Source organism: Rhineura floridana, chromosome 9 (genome assembly GCF_030035675.1).
Source record: "Rhineura floridana isolate rRhiFlo1 chromosome 9, rRhiFlo1.hap2, whole genome shotgun sequence".
Taxonomy (NCBI): domain Eukaryota; kingdom Metazoa; phylum Chordata; class Lepidosauria; order Squamata; family Rhineuridae; genus Rhineura; species Rhineura floridana.
Genome location: NC_084488.1, coordinates 95,830,689 through 95,852,295, shown reverse-complemented (window position 1 = coordinate 95,852,295; position 21,607 = coordinate 95,830,689). Strand labels below are relative to the sequence as shown.

The 21,607-nt window shown below is 42.1% G+C and overlaps 1 protein-coding gene across 3 annotated transcripts in view; it reads left to right on the top strand.

The window, feature by feature from the left end:
• Positions 1 to 9,922: 9,922 nt before the first annotated feature.
• Positions 9,923 to 21,607, top strand: part of NFKB1 (nuclear factor kappa B subunit 1) — a 112,074-nt gene continuing 100,389 nt past the window's right edge. Inside the window, exon 1 of one of the 3 annotated variants that reach the window (XM_061585544.1) lies at positions 9,923 to 10,795. The gene's annotated coding sequence lies outside the window, so the exon portion shown is untranslated. Of the gene's footprint in view, positions 10,796 to 10,844; positions 11,014 to 21,607 lie in introns of those variants that run through there. The other 2 variants (XM_061585542.1, XM_061585543.1) reach the window with 2 other exon arrangements.

The window sequence follows — 21,607 nt, the reverse complement described above, 5'->3', positions numbered from 1 at the left end:
CGCCAGCTCACTTACCTGAAGAGGTGGGTTGGTGAGCAGAAATAATAATAATAATAATAATAATAGGTATTTATATACTACATAATATTCAAGATTTCTAAGCGGTATATATAAACTGTGTGGATTTGAAAAAAATGCATACAAAGAATAAGAACAATTAAAATTCATCTTAGAAACATTCAATAGGAAGGGGGCCTTTCTAATTGCAATCAGGAGGGAGGTTCCACAGGACTGGAATTGAATGCATAACCTCTGGTAGTTACCATGGGGGACCACTAATAGAGACTCCCCTGAAGATCTCAGTGATCAGGCAGGGATATAAGGGATCAGGCAGTCCTTAAGCCTTAAGGTATCCTGAGCCCAAGTTGTTAGGAGCATTGTAAATTAATATAAGAATCCTGAACCTGGCTCAGTTACATATCGACACTAGTTCAAGCTTTTAAGCAATAGCAGCAGGTGCTGTCTTTCCTCTTCCTCTGGGTGGTGGATTAGGTGAGCAAGTGAAGGCACATGGGGGGGGGAGACTGGTAGACAGGGGTCACAGAGAGTATTTTGCTGAAGGTCCCACAAGAGCTGGAGCCAGCCCTGACAGCTCTGTAGATGAACTAATGTCAGGAAGAGCTATCTTTATTTTTATTGTCAAGGTACTTAATATAGGCAAAGGCTTTTATATAGCCTGGCAGCAACCTTTGCATGAGAAGATGCCCTTTGCTTGCTTTTTGCTTTTACTCTGTTCTGTGTGGGTGTATAAAAAGGTTTCCTTATGCGGAGACAGAGGTCTTCTTCAAAACGAGGGCAAAATTATTTGAGCATTTTCAAGCACATTTAGGATCAGGAATACTGATTTCTTCCAATCTATCCACTTTCTAAGTTGGTTAAATGGACAAGGTTGGGAGAAAGGTCCCCTCCTTTATATAACTATTACTAGTGAACCAGTGCTGGTGTTGAAATTACACCCTTTTGGAAAAGAACATGACTGTGAAGCATGTCAGTTTCACCAAAAGGGTGGGAGTAAAGAAAATCACTATGACCCACATACTCACAGTTATGGAACAAGAGAAGCAAAGAAAAATGGTACATGGCAATCTACACCTGTTCTAATTCCCTAGTCAACAATAGGCAAGGGGGGTGGATTTGATTCAATTCTCATTTAAAGGCAAATTGGTCAAATTGACACTTTTCTAAACAATGAGGACTGAAACACAGCCATCCTTTGAAATCCAAACATATCCAAATTTTGTACTGCAGTTCTGCAAACAACCAATGTTTACAAAAATTCATATATTATATAAAAATCCACTGGATTCCTGAATGCCCTGGGGGAGTTCCCAGTAGATACAGCAGGTGACCCTGTTGAAGCCCTTGTTACGCTGTGGAACAGTGAGGCACATTGGGCTCACAACGTGGTTGCCCCCGAGAGCCCTCTTCGGCACTGTGGAGCCCAGCTTGCACCTTGGTACACCAGTGAGCTAAGGGCAATGAAACAGGCTGGACGACAGCTAGAGCGCAAGTGGACAAGGTGCTTGCGATGATGCGGCCAGCAACGTGTCTTCTTGACCCTTGCCCTTTTTGGCTTATTAAAGCTTGCCGAGGGGGTCTGACTGAGTGGATCCAGGGTGTGGTCAACGCATCATTGCAGGAGGGAGTGGTTCCAGCTGCCTTGAAAGAGGCGGTGATTTGATGAGTCCTGAAAAATCCCACCCTGGACGCATTGGTTTGTGACAACTACCGACAGGTTGCAAATACTCCCTTTTTAGGGAAGGTGATTGAGAGGGTTGTGGCGCAGCCACTGCAAGTACTCTTGGATGAAACAGATTATCTTGACCCATCCTAGTCTGGGTTCAGGCCTGGTTATGGGACTGAATCCCTGGTTGCCCTGATGGATGACCTTTATCGGGAGAAGGACAGAGGGAGTGCGACCCTGTTATTCTTACTTGATCTCTCAGCGGCTTTTGATACCATTAACCATGGTATCCTTCTGGGCCGACTTGGTGAGATGGGTATTGGAGGCACTGTTTTACAGTGGTTCCGATCCTATCTCCAGGGTCATTCTCAGAGAATAGCATTGGGTGACTTTCTTTCGGTCCCCTGGCAACTGTGCTGTGGAGTGCCTCAAGGTACCATCTTGTCTCCAATGCTGTTTAACATCTATATGAAGCCCTTGGAAGCAGTCATCAGGTGCTTTGGGGCGAGGTGTCAGCAGTATGCTAATGATACCCAGCTCTATTTCTCCATAACATCTGAATCAGGAGAGGCCATGCAAGCCCTGGACCGCTGCCTGGACTCGGTGGTGGGCTGGATGAGGACCAATAAACTGAGTCTGAATCCTAGCAAGATGGAGGAACTGTGGGTTGGTAGTTCCCGAGTCCGGATAATTGGTCAGTTCCCTGCTTTGGATGGGGTCGTACTCCCTCTGAAAGAGCAGGTCCGTAGTCTGGGGGTGCTCCTGGATCCATCTTTGTTGCTAGAGGCCCAGGTGACCTCCGTGGCAAGGAGTGCCTTTTACCAGCTTTGGCTGGTGAGACAGCTGCAGCCGTTTCTGCACTGGGACAGCCTGACCACTGTTGTCCACACACTGGTAACCTCTAGGCTGGATTACTGTAATGTGCTCTATGTAGGGCTGCCCTTGAGGCTGGTCCGGAAGCTGCAGCTGGTGCAAAATGTGGCGGCCAGACTGCTCACTGGAGCAGGGTATCACCAACATGTCACCCCACTGCTGAAAGAACTGCACTGGCTGCCCATTTGCTACCGGGCCAAGTTCAAGGTTCTAGTGTTGGTGTACAAAGCCCTATACAGCTCGGGACCAGGATACCTGAAAGACTTATCCCTTACATACCCAGCCGATCACTGCGCTCTGCAGGTGAGGTCCTCCTGGAGATACCATCTTATCAGGAGGTTTGTTCTGTACAATATAGGAAATGGACCTTTAGTGTGGCAGCACCTACCCTGTGGAATTCCCTCCCTTTGAATATTAGGCAGGCGCCATCTCTGCTATCTTCTCAGCGCCTTTTGAAGACTTTTCTTTTTCAACAAGCCTTTTAAGATGAGAGCTATCCCAGTCTGTGTCTGTGTCAGAATTGCTTAATATATTTTTTAATAATGTTTTTAACCCTTTTAAAAATGTTTTTAAAATGTTTTAATGCAGTTTTGTCTTAATGTATTTTAAGATTTATTTTTATGATGTTTAAAAGTGTTTTTAGTGCCTTGTTTGCCGCCCTGGGCTCCTGCTGGGAGGAAGGGCGGGACACAAATTAAATAAATAAATAGATAAATAATAATAATAATAAAAATGTGTTTTATAATGCATACATTTGTGAAAATAATAAAGAAGTATGCATTAAATTAGGAAAAATGCTTGCAAAAATGTGTGCAATAGTGAAAACTGCATACAAAATGTTTGTTAGGAGACATTCACATTAAAATGCAAAAGAAGTTTCATGAGAATTTTTTAAAAATTGGAAATTGCTGCAGAAACATGAAAAACTGAATTTAGGATTGGAAAAATAAGAAATTGAGAGAACCAAAATTGACAGATTATTCCATCCCTAATCTACACAACTATTAAAGATGCAGAAGTCCTGCCCTCTTTTACTTCTGGCTACCCCAGCTAGGAAGCACATTGGTTGACTTTGGATCAGTCATTCTCTCCCAGCCTAACCTATCTCACAAGACTATTGTGAGGATAAAAGCGGAGGGAGAACCATGTGGCATATATTGAACGTTTTGGAGGAAAATAAATAAGACTGAACACATCTGTTCACAGGTGATGCAAATGTGCAGAAAATTTGAAGTTTAGTTATAAATCTATAGATATCAGTCAATTTTTTTACCTGATAGAAGTGTGTACGAGGCATCATTTTTATATTTCACATAAACTGTGGAAGAGAGGCTTTAATAGCACAGGCCTAGACATGTCTACTTAGACATTAAGTTCCACTGCATTAGACTTACTATGTAGAGGATTGCAGCAAGGCAGAGCAATCCAACTCAGGGATAGCCAGAGGGAGGAGGTCCCTGTGGAAGAGGAGCTAGCAGGAAGCTCTGCGGCATCCACTTGCTGCTCAGGACTGCTGGCCCAGCTGAATGCAGGCTGTGTCAGGAGCCGTGCATGGGAGTTGGAAGGGAAGAGCCGGCTCCCATGAACAGGCCTACTGGGAAGTCAGCACTCCCCATAGACCATCACTGGAATAGTTTTACTGCACCAGCCTTTTTGCTGGCAGAACTTCACGCTGGATCGGGATCTGTGGGAGTGTTCGAGGGGGATTCAGATGCTGTATAAGTCCCCCCTGAGGTTCCTCCTCTGCTTTGCTCCCAGAACACCCCATTTCTGGGGCTATTGACGGCTTCCGATGGCTCTCCATCTGCCGGGCTGGCTACCCCAGTGGACCTCAGGCATTGCCATGGTTCAGCAAGGATGCGGGACTTCTGCTGGTGGAGCCTGGCAGTGCTGGGAGCCTGCCAGCTCAGCTGGGGGCCTGTCAACTCCTCCCACCCTGGTGTAAACTCAAGTTGGATTGCTCCCTATATAAAAAAGGTAAAGGTGTCCCTGCACTTGTAGTGCGAGTCATTTCCGACTCTTAGGGTGATGTCTTGCGACGTTTACTAGGCAGACCTTATATATGGGGTGGGATTGCCAGTTCCTTCCCTGGCCTTTCTTTACCCCCCAGCATATGCCAGGTACTCATTTTACCGACCACGGATGGATGGAAGGCTGAGTGCACCTCGACCCCTTTTACCGGAGATTCAACTTCCTCCTTCCGTTGGAATCGAACTCCGGCTATGAGCAGAGCTTTCAGCTGCGTTACCGCCGCTTACCACTCTGCGCCACGGAGGATCTTGCTCCCTATATAGCAAATGTGAAATTGGTGGATTTGTGTTTCTTCCCCTTTCAAGAAACCACAGGAATAATTTTCAGCACAGCACTCATCTTGGTGCTGTGCCAGAAATTACTCCTGTGTCTTTTTTCAACCATTCATCATCAATTAATGAGAAAAGAAATTCATTCTAAAATTATCAAAGGGGAGAGAAAAAAATGTTGAAATTCTCATGGGCCGTGTGCAGGGTTTTTGTTATGTGAGCGTGCTTTCTTTCATTCTTTTTCATTCCACAAAATCATTTTTCTGGTGGTCTGCACTCTGCAGCCTTCCCAGGTGCCCATGTGTCAAATTAAATTCAAATTAAGGATGAGTAAGCAAAGGCTCATAAAAGAGCAACCAAAATTATGAAAGGGATGGAGTGACTCCCCTATGAGGAAAGGTTGCAGCATTTGGGGCCTTTTAGTTTAGAGAAAAGCAAGTAAGAGGTGACATGATAAAAGTGTATAAAATTACACATGGCATAGAGAAAGTGGACAGAGAGACTTTTTCTCTCTCTCATAACATTAGAACTCATGAACAACCAATGAAGCTGAATATTGGAAGATTCAGGACAGACAGATTCGCTCCCACAAGAGGCAGTAATGGTCACCAACTTGGATGGTTTAAAAGAGGATTAGACAACTTCATGGAGGATAAAGCTATTAATGCCTGCTAGCCAAGATGGCTATCCTCTGCTTCTATAGTTGGAAACAGCATGCAGAATACCAGTTGCTGGAAACTGCAGGACAAGAGAGTGATTTTCTGCTCAGGTCTTGCTTGTGGGTTTCCCTTGGGCATCTGGTTGGCCACTGTGAGAACAGGACACTGGACTAGTTGGGCAACTAGCTTGATCTAGCAGGCTCTGTTCTTATATCCTTAAAGCCCAAGGAAAGGATATCATGAGGTAACTCCTTCCATGGAGCTTTTTCAGATCAGGAAATATGTGCAGTAGGGAAGATTACAAGAGTGCTGTAGAAATGTTTACTAAAAGAAAAACAGAGACTAGCCTTGGCCACCTCACAATAATATGTTAAAAGCTCACACACATAATTTGTTTTTAAAAATTCTAAAATGGTTTGAGAATGAGGCAGAGAAATGGAAGCCTCTTTTGCATAGGAAGAAAAATTTTCAGAAACTGGAAAACAGATTTCATCTGAGGGGTACCATTTTAATTTTCTACAATACCGTTGACGTTGTTCCAAAGGGGTGGGAAAATTTTTTGATTCAGTTCACATTTAAAGCCAAATCTATTGTATTTACACTTTCTGAAAAAATATGAAAACACAGCCATCCTTCAAGATTTACACTTATCTGAATTTTGTGATGCAGTTCTCCAACCAATGTTTACAAAAATGCATATATTAGGGGATAGTGTGCATAGACATGAATATATTACTGAAAACATATAAACATGTATTATGAGAAATAGCTTGCAAAAATGTATACATTATTCAAAACTGTACACAAAAACTTGTTGGGATCAATTTGCACTAAATTTCTGAAGAATTTTCATGAGGATTTTTTATTTTAAAAATTTGCAAATTGCTGCAGAAATGTGGAGAAATGAATTGAAGACTGGAAAAATTAGAAATTGACAGAACCAGAATTGACATATCCTTCCATCCCTAACTACAGAAAATTAGAAGAGGCAGAGTGCAAGGGGGGATTGTGTAAAGTGTTCCCAAGACAGTGTTAACAGTAAGTCCTTTGCGGGCACTAGAGTCCCAACAGCTGCCAAGGATGCTAGATATTGACTCCTCCAGGCTTGCTACTTTGTTCAGAGCATCACATCAAGCTTAGTCTATTCAAGCAGCCTGCTTCCTACAACATTTGAAAGCTCAAGCAGGGCATGAAGGCAAAGGGTCTTTTCTTGTTTGACCCCAGCCAGGGTCAGTCCAAGGTATTTTTCTACCTAAAGCAAAATACAAACTGGCACCTTTCCCTCCAATTCTATGTACAGAAGCTGATCAGACTGGCAGCTGAATCTCCCATACCATAGATTAAAAGCAATCTTATACCACTTCAACAGATATGGCTCCCCCCCAATAATCCTGGTTACTATAGTTTGTTATGGGTGCTGGGAATTGCAGCTCTGTGGGGGGTCTCCTAACAGCTCTCCTACTGGGAGGAAGGGCTCCTACTGCGAGGAAGGGCAAGATATAAATCTCATAATTAAATAAATAATAAAACTCTCAGCACCCTTAACAGACTACAGTTCCCAAGATTCTTGGGGGGGGGTGGAATTCTGTTAAAGTGGCATAAGAATGCTTTAAATGCATGGTGTGGATGTGTTTTATCACTGGTGACATGATTGTATCCTTCACTGCACCTGAAGAGAACAGGCTAGCCTACAGGATTACAGAGCATGCCACATGGCACACACCTGTCCTCCAACATTATTTATTTATTTATTTAACAACAACAACAATAATTTATTTCAGTCATAGACCAGATACAAAGAAATAAAAAACAGCTAAAATATAAACAGGAACATTTAAGAACTGATAATGACACTGCCTAACCTGCTGCTGCCTATCCTCTAGTATCTGACACCTGAGGCAACCATCTTGTTCTGCCTAATGATAAGGCTATCCCTGTCCCCAACATCTGGAAAGCCTCTGAAAGGAATACGAGGTGGTGAAGCCCCAAAATTAGTTCCTTGGGAACTCTTTGCAGGTATCCAGACATCCTAGTGATCCTGAAATTCCTGGAAGAAAAAGATTGGCTTGCTTTGTTCACCATGTAGCCTGAAAAGCTCTTTGTGCACCATTTTTGTGACATTTTTGTTGTTGTTATGTGCCTTCAAGTTGATTTTGACTTATGGCGACCCTATGAATCAGTGCTCTCCAATAGCATCTGTTATAAACCACCCTGTTCAGATCTTGTAAGTTCAGGTCTGTGACTTCCTTTATGGAAACAATCCATCTCTTGTTTGGCCTTCCTCTTTTTCTACTCCCTTCTGTTTCCCCCAGCATTATTGTCTTTTCTCATGTCTTCTCATTATGTGTCCAAAGTATGACAGTTTCATCATTTTAGCATCTAGTGATAGTTCTGGTTTAATAAGACCCAATTATTTGTCTTTTTTGCAGTCCATGGTATTCGCAAAGCTCTCCATTTTGCTTGGCTAATAGTAGTATTGCTCTAATGGGGGTCTTAGGACCAAAAAGCAATATATAAATAAACCACAGCACAACATAACATAACTTGGACTTTGCCATTTTTTTCTTATGGGCCAGCATGGCCACCTTTGCCTCCTGGAAAGGAAGCCCTCCACAGTTCAATCCTATGCATTGCATGTTTACTTAGAAGTCCCACTGTGTTCAATGGGCTTGCTTCCAGGTGAGGATGCACACAATTAGAAGCACAAGAAAACCCCTGCTGGATCAAACCAAATGTGCACAGCCAACCAGATGACCATGCGAAGCCAGAAATCACAAGTTCAGTAGTACTTTGCCAGCTTCTGATTTCCCGTAACTAGTATTCAAAGGTATACTGTCTGTGATACTGAAGGTAATATAGCCTTCATAATGAGTAGTAGCCATTGATAACCGCCATGAATTTGTGTAATTGCCTTTCACAGCCATCTAAGTTACTGGCAGGAAATCCTAATGCTTCACAGTACAATCTGATGTATTACACGCTTACTCAACAGTAATTCCCACTGTGTTCAGGGGCTTACTCCCAGGCCAGGAGCATAAAAGTGCAACCAAAAGTGTTTGGCAACAGGCTGAGTTGCTTTCTGTACATGCTGAGAAGTTCCCGTATTAAGGCTGCAATCATATTTCCATTTATATGGGAGAAAGGCTTGTTGAACTCAGTGGGACTTGCATCTGAATAGAAATGTATAAGAATACACTGATAATTTGTATTTTTATCACTGTTTCTTTTTAAAAGATGCAAGGTCATAGATGTAAGGAATGGATGCAAGACCACGACCAACACCCTTCAAGACATTTTATTTATGTGTATGCTCTTCCTGGTATATGATGTATAACACAAACCGCATAAAATAAAATGTATGTGTTTTTTTCTGGTGCTCCAATTCTTTCTATTTTTGGCTTGTGCTGCTCTCTAGCTGCAGTCATTCTGCACGCTTGCTAGGACAAAAGCTAGTCAGCCCTACTGATCACAGTATAGGATTAGGACCTTGGAAAGCAGGCTTCAAATCCCCACTTAGCCATGAAGCTCACAGGGTGACACTGGGCCAGCCACACAAGCCAGTCCATTGCAGCAAATGAGGCTGCCCCACTAAGCTCAGTCTGCCCTCAGGCAACCTGTCTGCCTTCTTACTTACAACTAGTCTAGATGGTGACCCTGGCTGTGAGCTTCCTCCTCTGGTGGCCCCATCTACACTATACATTTAAAGTGCTATCATACTGAGTGGAAGGCCTGTAGCTCATTGTTAGAGCATCTGCTTTGCATGGAGAAGGTCCCAAGTTCAATCCCTGACATTACCAAGCAGAGCTGGGAGAGACCCTGTCAGAAATTTTCAAGAGCTGTATGGACCGATACAGTATAAGGCAGCTTGCTATGTTGCTATGCCACTTTATACAGTCATAGCTTTTCCCAAAGAATCCTGGGAACTGTAGTTAAGTATACTGACAGTTGTTAGCCCCCCTCATTACCCTCACAGAGTAGCAAACACAGAGAGATCCCTGGGAAGAGGGATTCCTTTTTAAACCACTCTGAGGCTTGTGAACAGGAGCAAAGCATTTCCATTAGCCACACCTGGAAGGGGAACAGGTTTATCTGCCAATCAGTTGCAAAATCTCTTTGAAGCTGAATTGTTTTTTTAAAAACCCACTCTCGAGCTGCTACCACCAGGTTTTACAGTAAAAAGGGCAGCGAGTGTGTTTGTACCCTGAGAACTGTGGCTCGATGAATGGAATATGGGGCTCCTAACAACTCTCAGCACGCTTCACAAACTACACTTCCCAGTATTCTTTGGGGAAAGCCATGACTGTTTAAAGTGGTATGATACTGCTTTAAATGTATAGTGCAGATTGGGCCATAATTATCAGGGTTGCCCTTTTATAACTCAGCAGGGAGGGGGCCACAAACTAGAGATATTTGGCTCAGTTGGCTCCTATTGTTGACCTCCTCCTTGCCTCCCACCCCATCAGTCCCAATGGGCATCTACCACCGCTGCCAGGGTTGTTGTAGGGATAACATGGGGAGAGGCAGAATCACATCTGTTATCTCCAACTTCCTGGAGAAAAGATATAAACATCGTAATAATAATAAAGGGGGGGGAACAGGCAAGGGGCTAAAAAGTCGCTAATCTTAGACACGTCCCTCCCCCCCCCGCACGGCCAACCCAGCTCTGGCCCGGGGCTGCTATAGCCCTCCGTTTCCACGTAGAGCCCTTCCTCGGACGGGTGTTTCTTTTCTCGCCCTCGCTGCTCTCACAACGTCAGTGGGAATTTCCAGCTAGGAAGTGAGAGGGAGGCGAAGGTGCGGGCGGAGGGAGAAAGGCGGGAGTCACCGAAGAGGCTGGTGCACGGTCTCGTCAGTGTGTGTGCGTGTGTGGGCGCACGCGGGCAGCCGGGTGCGCGCGCGCGCTGTTGGAGGCCAAACGAGTCCGCGCAAAATAAAACAAAAAACAAAAGCCTTGACAGTGACAGCCGGCGCGCGCGCGAGGCTTCCTTTTTGCGTTGTTTTCCTTTTTTTCTTCTTCAGCAGACTCGGAGCCAAGCCAGAACCCCACGGGCAGTTAGTTAGTTAGTTCCGCCTCCGCCTCCTACTGTTGCTGCCGCCGTCGACGACTAGCCTCTTTCAACCCGTTGCGTTGTGACATGGCGTTCTTATAACCGGGACTCCTCCTCCTGCTCGTGTTGAGTCTTTTTACTATCGGTCCCTCATATCGACCTGGGTTTCCCTTCCTCGGCGAGGCGTGCTCCACAGCGAGGGCCATAAGGAATTCCGCTCCCTAGATTGAGGTAAGTCCCCGGGAAGTGGGGGGAGAGATGAGAATAAGAAGGCAGGAAGCGCCGTGTTCACAGCAGACGCTGCCTCGCGCGCGCGCTCTTGGTTGCCACGCGGGAATGTTTATGGATGCGGCAGAGAGAACTAGAAGGAAGTCTCTTTTTGGCCAGTTCCTGAGGGAAAGCCTGTTGGCAGATTCAAAGAGCCAGTCTGGTGGCGGCGGCGGCACATTGTAAGGCTTACAGATGTATGGTAGCAGCAGAGGCTTTCGCGGGCCGCCCCTGATAAAGTGGCCTCTAGGCTGCGAAAACTTATGCCGCAGTAAACCTGTTTGTCTTTAAAGTGGCATAAGGCTCCTCTTTCTTTATTTTTTGTGAGGTTGGGGACAGCATTTTTATCAAAGCAGATTTCCCACCCGTCCAATGATTACAAACTGATTTAAAGGGGGCGAGGGTGGATGGAAAGAGGGGATACACTGATTTCAGTTTCTAGGCGGGACAATTTTCACAGCTGGCATGAAGCTGTTTTAGATATGGGCTAACTGGGCTGGATCTCTGGGGAATTACATTTTGATTGTTGAGTTCTGCATTTTTCTCTTTCTGCCTTTTGTGTGTGTACTTCAACAGCTCTTTCTGCTTCCTCATTCTTGTACAAGCTAACGTAAGACGCTGCTCCTCATGCTCTGAGAAAACTGCTGGGGCTCAGAGAGGAGCGCACATGGCGAGGGCTTCTCTAAACTGAAGGATAGGAGTTGCCCTTTTTCTTTCTGACAAGTACCTTTTCTTTCTTTTCTCCTGTGCCTTTTGCAGTTGTGCTAAAGGCTGATATTCGACTGGAGAAGCCTCTTCCTCCTTCCCCACCCCCACTTCACTTCCTCTCTGTTCCAGGAACAGTCTCACTTGCTACATGGCTGCCTGGCAGAATACAGCTGGTAAAAGACACAGGAGCATTGATGGGGAAAAGATGACAAAAGCACTGTAGTGCAGAGTCTCTTTTATAACTGACCTTCGAGGAGCCAGTAGGAAGGGCCATTGTTCAGTGGCAGAGCATAGGTAGGGCTGGCTTAGCATGGACAGTACTGAACTAGATGGCCTGGCTCATTATAAAGCAAGTTCCTATGTTCCCACCTTTGGAGCAGAAAGTGGGGGGAAGTGGTAAAACAGCAAAAAAAGACAATATATTCTTACCCCGATGCCACTCTGAAAGTGGTACTATATGAGTGCATCTCTTTAATGCCATTTGAAGTGTCTTTTTCTCCCATTGGGATTAACCAGATTTTTCCCGTATATAAGTGTAGATTTATCAATGCCAGGGCTCAGCCTTTTAAGAGACGTAATCCTAAAGAGAATAGATCTAAAGGACGTGTAGAGTGCATCCCTCCCTCCAATACAAGATCAGCACACTTGATTCATAGTGATCTGAGATTAGGGGGCAGGATTTTCTTGTTGAAAGGTGTGATTTCCAGACACCCTATTTTTTTATGGATTCGTGATTATTTGTGCTCATGGTGGTATCGGGGCAGTTGGGAACAAAGAGTGAAATATAGGAAGCTGCCTTATATACCTAGTCAGACCATTGGTCAGTCTAGCTCATTGTTGCCTATACTGACTGGCTGTGGTTCACAGGGATTTCAGGCAGGAGTATCTAACAGCCCTACCTGAATACACAATGCTACTTGAAATATTGTTTGTGCCTGCAAAAGTTTCAGGCTGGACATACTGCTTCACTTCCAATAGCTGCATAGCCCTGCTGAAACCCTGCAACTTTTCATACCACAAATGTTTCAGGTCAGGGGGGTTTGTCCCACTTTTGTTGTGCTGTGGTGCAAGAGTGCCCCTCTAGACATCAAAAATGTGAGGAAGCATTGCAGAAGAGCTAATAAAGTGGAATGATGTATGGGTGGTCCAGTATAAATTCACCACTAATGCACTATTATTGCATCAATGACATGTTGCAGAATACGTCCACAAAAAACCCCACCAATCTGGAAGGTCAGCACTTTTCTTGCTGCACCCTGTGTCAATGTTATTTTTTTCTCATTTGGGAATGTAATACTTGCCAGTGTTGATATGTCATCTTCCATGTTTAAGGACCAGGGCAACTGCACCTTTGTGTCCCCCCCCCCTTCAAAGGGCCTGTTCCCACACAGATCTGAGCCCCTGGACCTCTCTTTTTGAAAGTTAATCGCCAGGTGGGGAGAGGGCAACAATACCCACTAGGGGCTAGGCCTACTATCTATTTCAGTACCAAATTCCTTCACTGGATATATTAGTAAAATAAGATTTGGGCATTTGCAGAGTGTCCCTAGTTATCTGAGATGAAGAGAAAGGGTTTTCCTTTCCAAGGGTTGTTGGATTTGAGTCCCAACAACTTTCATGTTAAGAATTAAGCAGTAAGTAGGTACAGATGCATGCAATGTGTGTTTGTGAGCCCAATGAATGGTGATTGATATACCTGGAAAAAATGGTAGCTGCATTTTTGAAAGCGTGAGAAATGTAACACACTACAAGGTTTTCTGTGAAATGAAGATACTTGAGCTGTTTAGACTCCTTTTGCTTTGGGTTCCTAGACTGCATGTTTCCTAGCTATTTTTGTTTTAATTCAGATTTTAACTTGTGCCATTCACACACAAGTTGAAAACCAAGATGGTGCAGGAGGATAGATGTTATTATACATAGCCAATTGCTACTAGTATTCCAGGGGTTTTATTAGGTCCCACTACTATGGGAATGCAGGAGCTTTTGGGGTATGCCACTAGGCTGTCTGCATTGATGTTAGAGGACAGTGTGATACAAAGGATTAAACTTGCCACTTGGGCTAGAGAAAGTGAGTGTTCTAAAGGACACCTAATACGTTCATGTTTGTGTTCTGAAATAAGTTGCATTTCATTAAAATAAGGGCTTGTGCAAGGATGGGGGGAGATGTTTTGTTGTGACTCAGTAACTTTCATGGGGTGGCGGAGAGATGTCACTTCCAAGCTGCACTGATATTAAGAGAGGGAACATTCATTCCATTTGGCTTGTATCATTAGTAAAATGTATTTTTTTTCCAGTTGCTTGGTCCTAGAGAATATGGTTCCTTGTGTGGGCTAGGTTTACTGAATGAGATTGAAGCATGATGTGTACAGTACAGCCCCCTTTTTCTGAAATCTCTTGCTTCTAACAGCAGGTTTGTTTGCTTCCTACGCCCAGAGCTTATCAATACAGCAAACTGCTCATTTTCCTTCCTTTGCAGCTGCTCTCTGCAGAGTTGCAAAATTAGGTTATTGAAGGTGTCCGTAGTTGCCTTTTAATATAGTAAGATCAATAAAATCCTATTTATTAATGGCAGATGCTGTCAACTTTCATATGTAATATTATGCATTTACAGAATTTCCTCATTTCTCTTTGTTCGCTATTAAAATGAAGATGGTTTTTAGCAACAATTTTCTGCACTTCCACAGCCTAATCCTCAAATGGATTTTAAAAACAAACTAAATAAAAAAACCAAAACCATATGGAACTATTATTGCAAGACTTTAACAGCCATGATGGATCCTCTCATTCTTCTATTTGACATGCAGAGTATTTTTTGTTTTGCAAGCATAATGGGAAGGAGCTGTATTTTGGGGCCATTTCATACATTTCATACATATATTTCATACATTATAGTTTTCTACCCAGAAAGTGGTGCTTGGTGCCCTCGGTATTTTGCACTGTTATGATACACCTTGCTGCAAAAACTCACCAGCAGCAGGAGTTATGTAAGTGCACTGAAATAAACATGGCTGCATTCATTGTGTGTTGACAGTGTGAACATGTAAGATCTGTATTGCAGGGATAGACCAAGGTTCAGCATTCTGTTCTTTGAAGAGCAGCCAGCTAGATGCATCTCTGAGTACTCACAAACAAGCAGAGTATGAAAGTGTGGCCTTCCTCAGTTGTTAGTTTTTGGCATATAGTCCTCAAAGGTATTCTGCCTCCATACATTACTTATCATGTCTAGTAGCCATTGACAGATCTATATTCTATTAATCTGCCTAATCCATTTTCTAATCCATAAAGGAAACATCATATATATTAGATGCTTGGGGGAATACAGATGCCTTCATGCCCTGTTTGCAGGTTTCTTCAAACCACTTGGCTGACCACTGCTGGAACAGGTATCCACACAGGCAATTATTCATATGACAAGTGCCCTAATGTCCTTGTCAGCAGTGTGGCTTTTGAGGGATTGTGTACATATCCAATTAATATACAGCCCCTGCAGTTAGCATACTTTGGATCTTCTGCCTCTTTGTTACCCACTAATCCACCTGCTATAATGTTGTCATAGCCACACCACATTGTACCTGCTCTTTTATGTGTGTACATTTTAGTTAACTTGATTCTAGTTTAACACTATTAATAGTGGATCAGTGGCGTAGGAAGCTCTTGCAGCCAAATCCTCCAGCCATTCCAATGGATCTGTGCCCAACAGATCCATTAGTACTAGTGCAGGGGTTCCCAAACTGTGGTCTGTGCACCACCAGTGATTGGCAAGCTTTAAAATTGTTACTACTGTGCTATTTGTTTTGTTTTGTGTGTTTTTAAATTTACTTGTAAAGTTATAACCTACTCTGGTTGCTTCCAGAAGTTCTGTGTACTGAGTGTTCATCCTGATTTGTTTACACAAAGTTTGTGGGGAGGCTAAATGATGGCAACAGTTTTTGAACATTCATTCTGATCTGTTTGTGGATAATAAAATGTCACATCAAGTAATTACTGTCCCACACTTTCTAATGCATTTCCCTATCACATTCTATATCACAAACCTTTTTTAAAAAAAAAAGGGTTTGCTGTGCAAGATCCCAAATCCTTACTAATTGTACAAACTGAACTTGCTGTTATGCATTGAAGCCCACATGCAAAATAGCAAGTCTTGAGGAGCCCTCTGAGCACCCTGAAAAAGTGGCCTAGATATGTTTCAGTAAATAAATACATACAAAATAACTATTTAAGAACATAAGAAGAGCCTGCTGGATCAGGCCAGTGGCCCATCTAGTCCAGCATCCTGTTCTCACAGTGGCCAACCAGGTGCCTGGGGGAAGCCCGCAAGCAGGACCCGAGTGCAAGAACACTCTCCCCTCCTGAGGCTTCCGGCAACTGGTTTTCAGAAGCATGCTGCCTCTGACTAGGGTGGCAGAGCACAGCCATCATGGCTAGTAGCCATTGATAGCCCTGTCCTCCATGAATTTGTCTAATCTTCTTTTAAAGCCATCCAAGCTGGTGGCCATTACTGCATCTTGTGGGAGCAAATTCCATAGTTTAACTATGTGCTGAGTAAAGAAGTACTTCCTTTTGTCTGTCCTGAATCTTCCAACATTCAGCTTCTTTGAATGTCCACGAGTTCTAGTATTATGAGAGAGGGAGAAGAACTTATCTCTATCCAATTTCTCAATGCCATGCATAATTTTATACACTTCTATCATGTCTCCTCTGACCCGCCTTTTCTCTAAACTAAAAAGCCCCAAATGCTGCAACCTTTCCTCATAAGGGAGTCGCTCCATCCCCTTGATCATTCTGGTTGCCCTCTTCTGAACCTTTTCCAACTCTATAATATCCTTTTTGAGATGAGGCGACCAGAACTGTACACAGTATTCCATATGCGGCCGCACCATAGATTTATACAACGGCATTATGATATCGGCTGTTTTATTTTCAATACCTTTCCTAATGATCCCTAGCATGGAATTTGCCTTTTTCACAGCTGCCGCACACTGGGTCAACATTTTCATCGTGCTGTCCACCACAACCCCGAGGTCTCTCTCCTGGTCGGTCACTGCCAGTTCAGACCCCATGAGCGTATATGTGAAATTAAGATTTTTTGCTCCAATATGCATAATTTTACACTTGTTTATATTGAATTGCATTTGCCATTTTTCTGCCCATTCACTCAGTTTGGAGAGGTCTTTTTGGAGCTCTTCGCAATCCCTTTTTGTTTTAACAACCCTGAACAATTTAGTGTCATCAGCAAACTTGGCTAACCCCAGTCCTTATAAAATATACACGATCTGTTTCTTCCCTGTTAATGTTTGAATAACAACACTGAGTTGGTGACAGAAGTTGATTGGGGTTTAATTTATGCAAAATGAAGCAAAGTTAAGATCTTAAAATAGGATGTGCTTCTTTACTTATTACATTTTTATTTGCTGTCCTTCCTCAAAAGAGCTCAGGACTGTCTACACAGCTCTTCCACCACCTTTATCTTCACAACTGCGATATGAGGTAGGTAAGACCCAAGGCCATTCAGTGAGGCTATGTATACAAGACAGTTTATGTATCCCATCTGTGCATGTTTTTCACATCACTCGCATGAAGCCCTCATCCAAGTAACAGCCGACTCTTTCCCTTCATTGAATTCAGATTTTCCTGATCCATGCATAATGCAGTAAAGAAACAAAATCCAATGTAAAATGGTATGTATCTCATGGCTGGGCATACTGAAACTCAGTGTGTGGGTAGGATTTTTTGTGTGTGTGGTGACATTTTGCTGGGTGCCATCTATCACCATACTATTCCCTACATCTAACTCCTAACACTCTAATCGCTATACCATACTTGGCTTTTCAGCATTTTTTTCTTTAAGGATTAGAGGTGCCATTGTGAAAGCTTTTTGCAGACCTTCCAGTTTGTGTGTCCGTGTGTAAAAAAAACATTGAACAATAGACTACTGTGATTCACAGAATCACATAATAGTCGAGTTGGAGGGGGCCTATAAGGCTATTGAGTCTAACCCCCTGCTCAATGCAGGAATCCAACTTAAAGTATACCCAACAAGACAAGTATACACTGTCCAGCTCCCTCAAATCCTTCCAGTGCACTGAATAACTTGGAAGTATCTCCAATAGGGAATGCAGTCACATCCATTCTATCTCATTTTGGTCTTACTTGCAGCTAGGAGGAATAACTGTAGGAGGAGCAATTGCTTCATACTGGGAATGGATGATCTTGAAGTGAGAGGGAAGAGGGAAGGTGATCTATTATAGTGGATGCACAAGAAAGTTAGAGATAGTGAGAGTCTTGGATTAGACATTTCTCTCATACTAGCTTTAGTAAGCATGCACATACGTTACTGATGCTGCACAAGAAATAATACTTGAAATTGTCACTGGGTAACTTCATCTAAGGACGGAATGATTGCAGGGGAGATAGGTGTTCAGTTTCAATGAGTGCTCACCAAGGCTTAGCTTTGGAACCTTTCCCCTCCAAAACTCCAGCTCTGAAAGATGTTCTAATAGCTTCTTTGCAGATATTTGAAGTGCCTTTGGGTGCTTCCAGATGCGGACTTAATATTGTAGGTGGTTTAGACATTGCAAATAGGTTGTTGGTAACAGTTTTTTTAAAAAACAAACACTGGATTTCATCCTGAAGTTAAATCCAGATTAAATGGGGGGATGCCAACCATGTTGTGTGGGATGCTGCCAGAAATGTGCATACATGAGGAGCACTGATCCCACCTGTCTGAAAGATCTGTTTCGTTCAATTCTGAGTAACTCCATCTAGCCCACATATATCTTGAATTGGTGCAAAGGTTTCTAGGCATCATGCTTCCCAGAAACTATAAGCAAGAGAGCCTTGGGATTCATTTTTTTCCCTCACTTGTTTTCCAGGCTCATTCTTCCTTACAATTCCACTTTCCTTCAAAAGCTCATTTCCATAGAGCTATAATGATCTTGTAGTGAGAAGGTGAAGAAATCTGATCTGCTGTGAGTGCTTCTTTACAAAAGACTTTTGAGATGAGCTCCTTTGGCTAGAATACAAAATGCAGGTGTTATGTTGAGCTCCAAACCATATCTTTGCACTTTCTGTTCTATATTAGCAACATGTACACAAATAAAACGAGAGAGACTTCAGGGTCCTTAGTGCAACATGTGACTATATGTTTTGTCAAGAGTCCCATATTAAGAGTTTATGAAGTGAAGTAGAAGATCTGGTACACTGTCTGTTCCACTACACAGAGGCTCAAGAAGGAAATTTATGAAGTTATAATAAAACTATCTGACTTTAGTTGGCCATAAAAATGTGTTGCCTTTTTGTGACTATATTTAATTTATGTTATTTAATAAAATTTATAGATACCTATAGATATCACTTGATTGTAGAAAATCTCTAAGCGGTTTACAAAAATATGCATGTGTGTATAATACATGGATAGCTAATGTGGTGCCCTCCAGATGTTATCGCCTGCAACTCCCATCAGCCCCATCAAACATGGGCAATGGTTAGGGATGATGGGTGTTATAGTTCAGCAATATTTGGAGGGCACCACATTGGCAGCCCCTGGTGTAGCATATTGGACAGCCATATTTGTTTAAAGCTCCTTAAAATCTTAGAATCAAGATAATGATGAGAAATTGCTATATATACATATTTGCAGATCAGTGCATTTAAGTGTCCTTTTTAAAAGGTATTTCATTTTGTATGTAATTTTTGAACAGAAGTGGAATTGGTTGATGCAATAAAATGTTTCATTTACAGGGCACCCACATTAGACATAGTATTCTCTTATTACAACCACATCCTAAATTCATTTAGGTCTGTGGATTATCTCTAGGCAAGTTTAGGCGGTGAGGCTCATTCCAGTTCCTTCACTCTTCCCCAGCCTGATACATCCCCCTTTTACTATACTGGTTCTTTATGGGTTCTTCTAACTTGCTTTCTTCTTGCTGGCCTGTTAACAGGCCATGGAACCCATCCATCCCCTGACCCATTGTTATCCAGTTGAGCATTTAGTTGCTCCATGATTGCTCTCTAGAAGTGCAAGTTCATATCTTCTTCTTGTCTTTGAGAGCTGGCCTAATCTAATAGTGAGTAGTGTCAGCTGCAAGTCCCCAGTTCAAAACTCATGGCAGCTGCAAACACACTAGGAAAGCCACCATTCCTTTGAATTCAGCCCCTCATCTGCCATTAAAATAATAATGCTGACTTAACCTTGTAGAACTGTTGTAGTAATTATTGAGACGAGGACAGGTTTTCACATAACACTAATATATGGTTTGTTTGAACACCTAAAACCATGATGTTAAGCCATGGAAAACAAAACAAAGTTTGGAAAAAGAAGATGCGGCTTGTTTGCTTGTGTGTGACACAACTCAACTCATGGGTTGTTGAACAAGTCATGGTTAAAAGAAATAATGATTTACATAATGTGAATTCACATTTGAAATGTAATATTATACATGCTTATTATTTGGTTGTATTGGAAAAGGTATTTGCAGGTTTAACCCTGATACAACTTGTTTTGTCATATCAACTGATAAATAAGTAACTGCCAGAACAAGGTATTGAGCTGAATAACCAGTTGTTGTCACTTGAAAATACTTTTATCTTCTCCAGAGATAATATTTTGTAAGATTCTTGCTACAGTTATGACTACTTCCCTTTTTCTCCATTAGAGCAAGGCAGAACTATTGAGTGACATTCATTTAGTTTTAAATGATTTGATAAGGAGTTCCATACAGGCTGAGGTTTGTTTCATGAAATTGGAAATGGTGTGCTTTCATTTTTGCATGGATTTTAATGTTTCATCTTTTTAGCTTAGTGAAGCTCAAGCAACTCTGCAACCATATGAATCTTTCAGCACATTTTACAAAACGTAGAGTGGGAAATGGAGAGACTGGAAAAGATATAAACTTGTAGAGTGAATAGTTTGGCTGAGAAATGTATTGTTATAATCTTCCTTACTTTCCAAAAGATTTTGGACCACAACATTTTAATAGGAACATAGGAGGCTGCCTTAATACCAAGTCGAACCATTACTTCACCTAGCTTAGTATTGCTGACACTGACCGAAAGAAGTTCCCCAGGGTTTCAGGGAATGGTCTACCTGGAGACGCAGTTGATTGAAACTGGTACCTTTTGAATACAAAGGATGTGATCTACTATTGAGCTACGGCATTTTCTCAGTATTGCATTCTTTTTTTAAAATGGGAGATAAGTCTTCCCAATCTTAAAATGGTTAAATAAGAAGCATCAGAAGAACAAACTTGTTCTTCTTTAGATTCTGTTTTCTTCAGTTTTTATGTCAGTGCATATATGCCTTATTTGCAAATCTAAAAAAAATCTTAAAACCTATTTCCAGTTATTTTCTGTGTTATTCACCTTAAGCTTGTTTCTGTTTTCAGAGGAATTGAGGAGACTCATTTATATATAAATGTGATAATGCAAAGCTGTTTAAACTTTAGATTAGTGTTAATGACTTCCTTGATTTACATGTTAACAGAACAGAAGGAGAATAAATTATGTAAATTGGTAAATATATGCATAAAATACTTTTATTTGAATCACATGCACAGTTTTTTAAAAAGACGAAATACTTCAGGGAAAAGTTGCCCTTGCTATAGTTGACACCAGATGATTTGGAGACTGAAACAATTCATACATACTCCAGAATTTGCTTTGGGTTACTTTCGTTCATAAGTTCTGTTGTTTTTGTAATGTTATTTGTGAACATTTTAGGGTGGTTTTTATATTTTGTTTCAATGGTTGTCTCTGTAAGTCATTTTGAGTTCATCTTTTTGAAAAAGCGAATAATTTATTATTGTTATTATTATTGTCATTATTTAGATCTATTAGTTGCTTAATACCTGAGGTCCCCAAACAACTTGCACAATGTTAAAACAAAAAACAAAACACATTATAAAAAATAACAGTAAACAACAACAAAACAATAGCAATAGCACCCCCACGCAGTCACAGGAAGGTTTGGCAGCATATTAAAAAAAAATTATCTCAATCTATCAAATGCCTGGGAGAAAAGGCACTTCTTTATCTGATGCTGAAAAATGATAATGAAGGTGCCAAGCT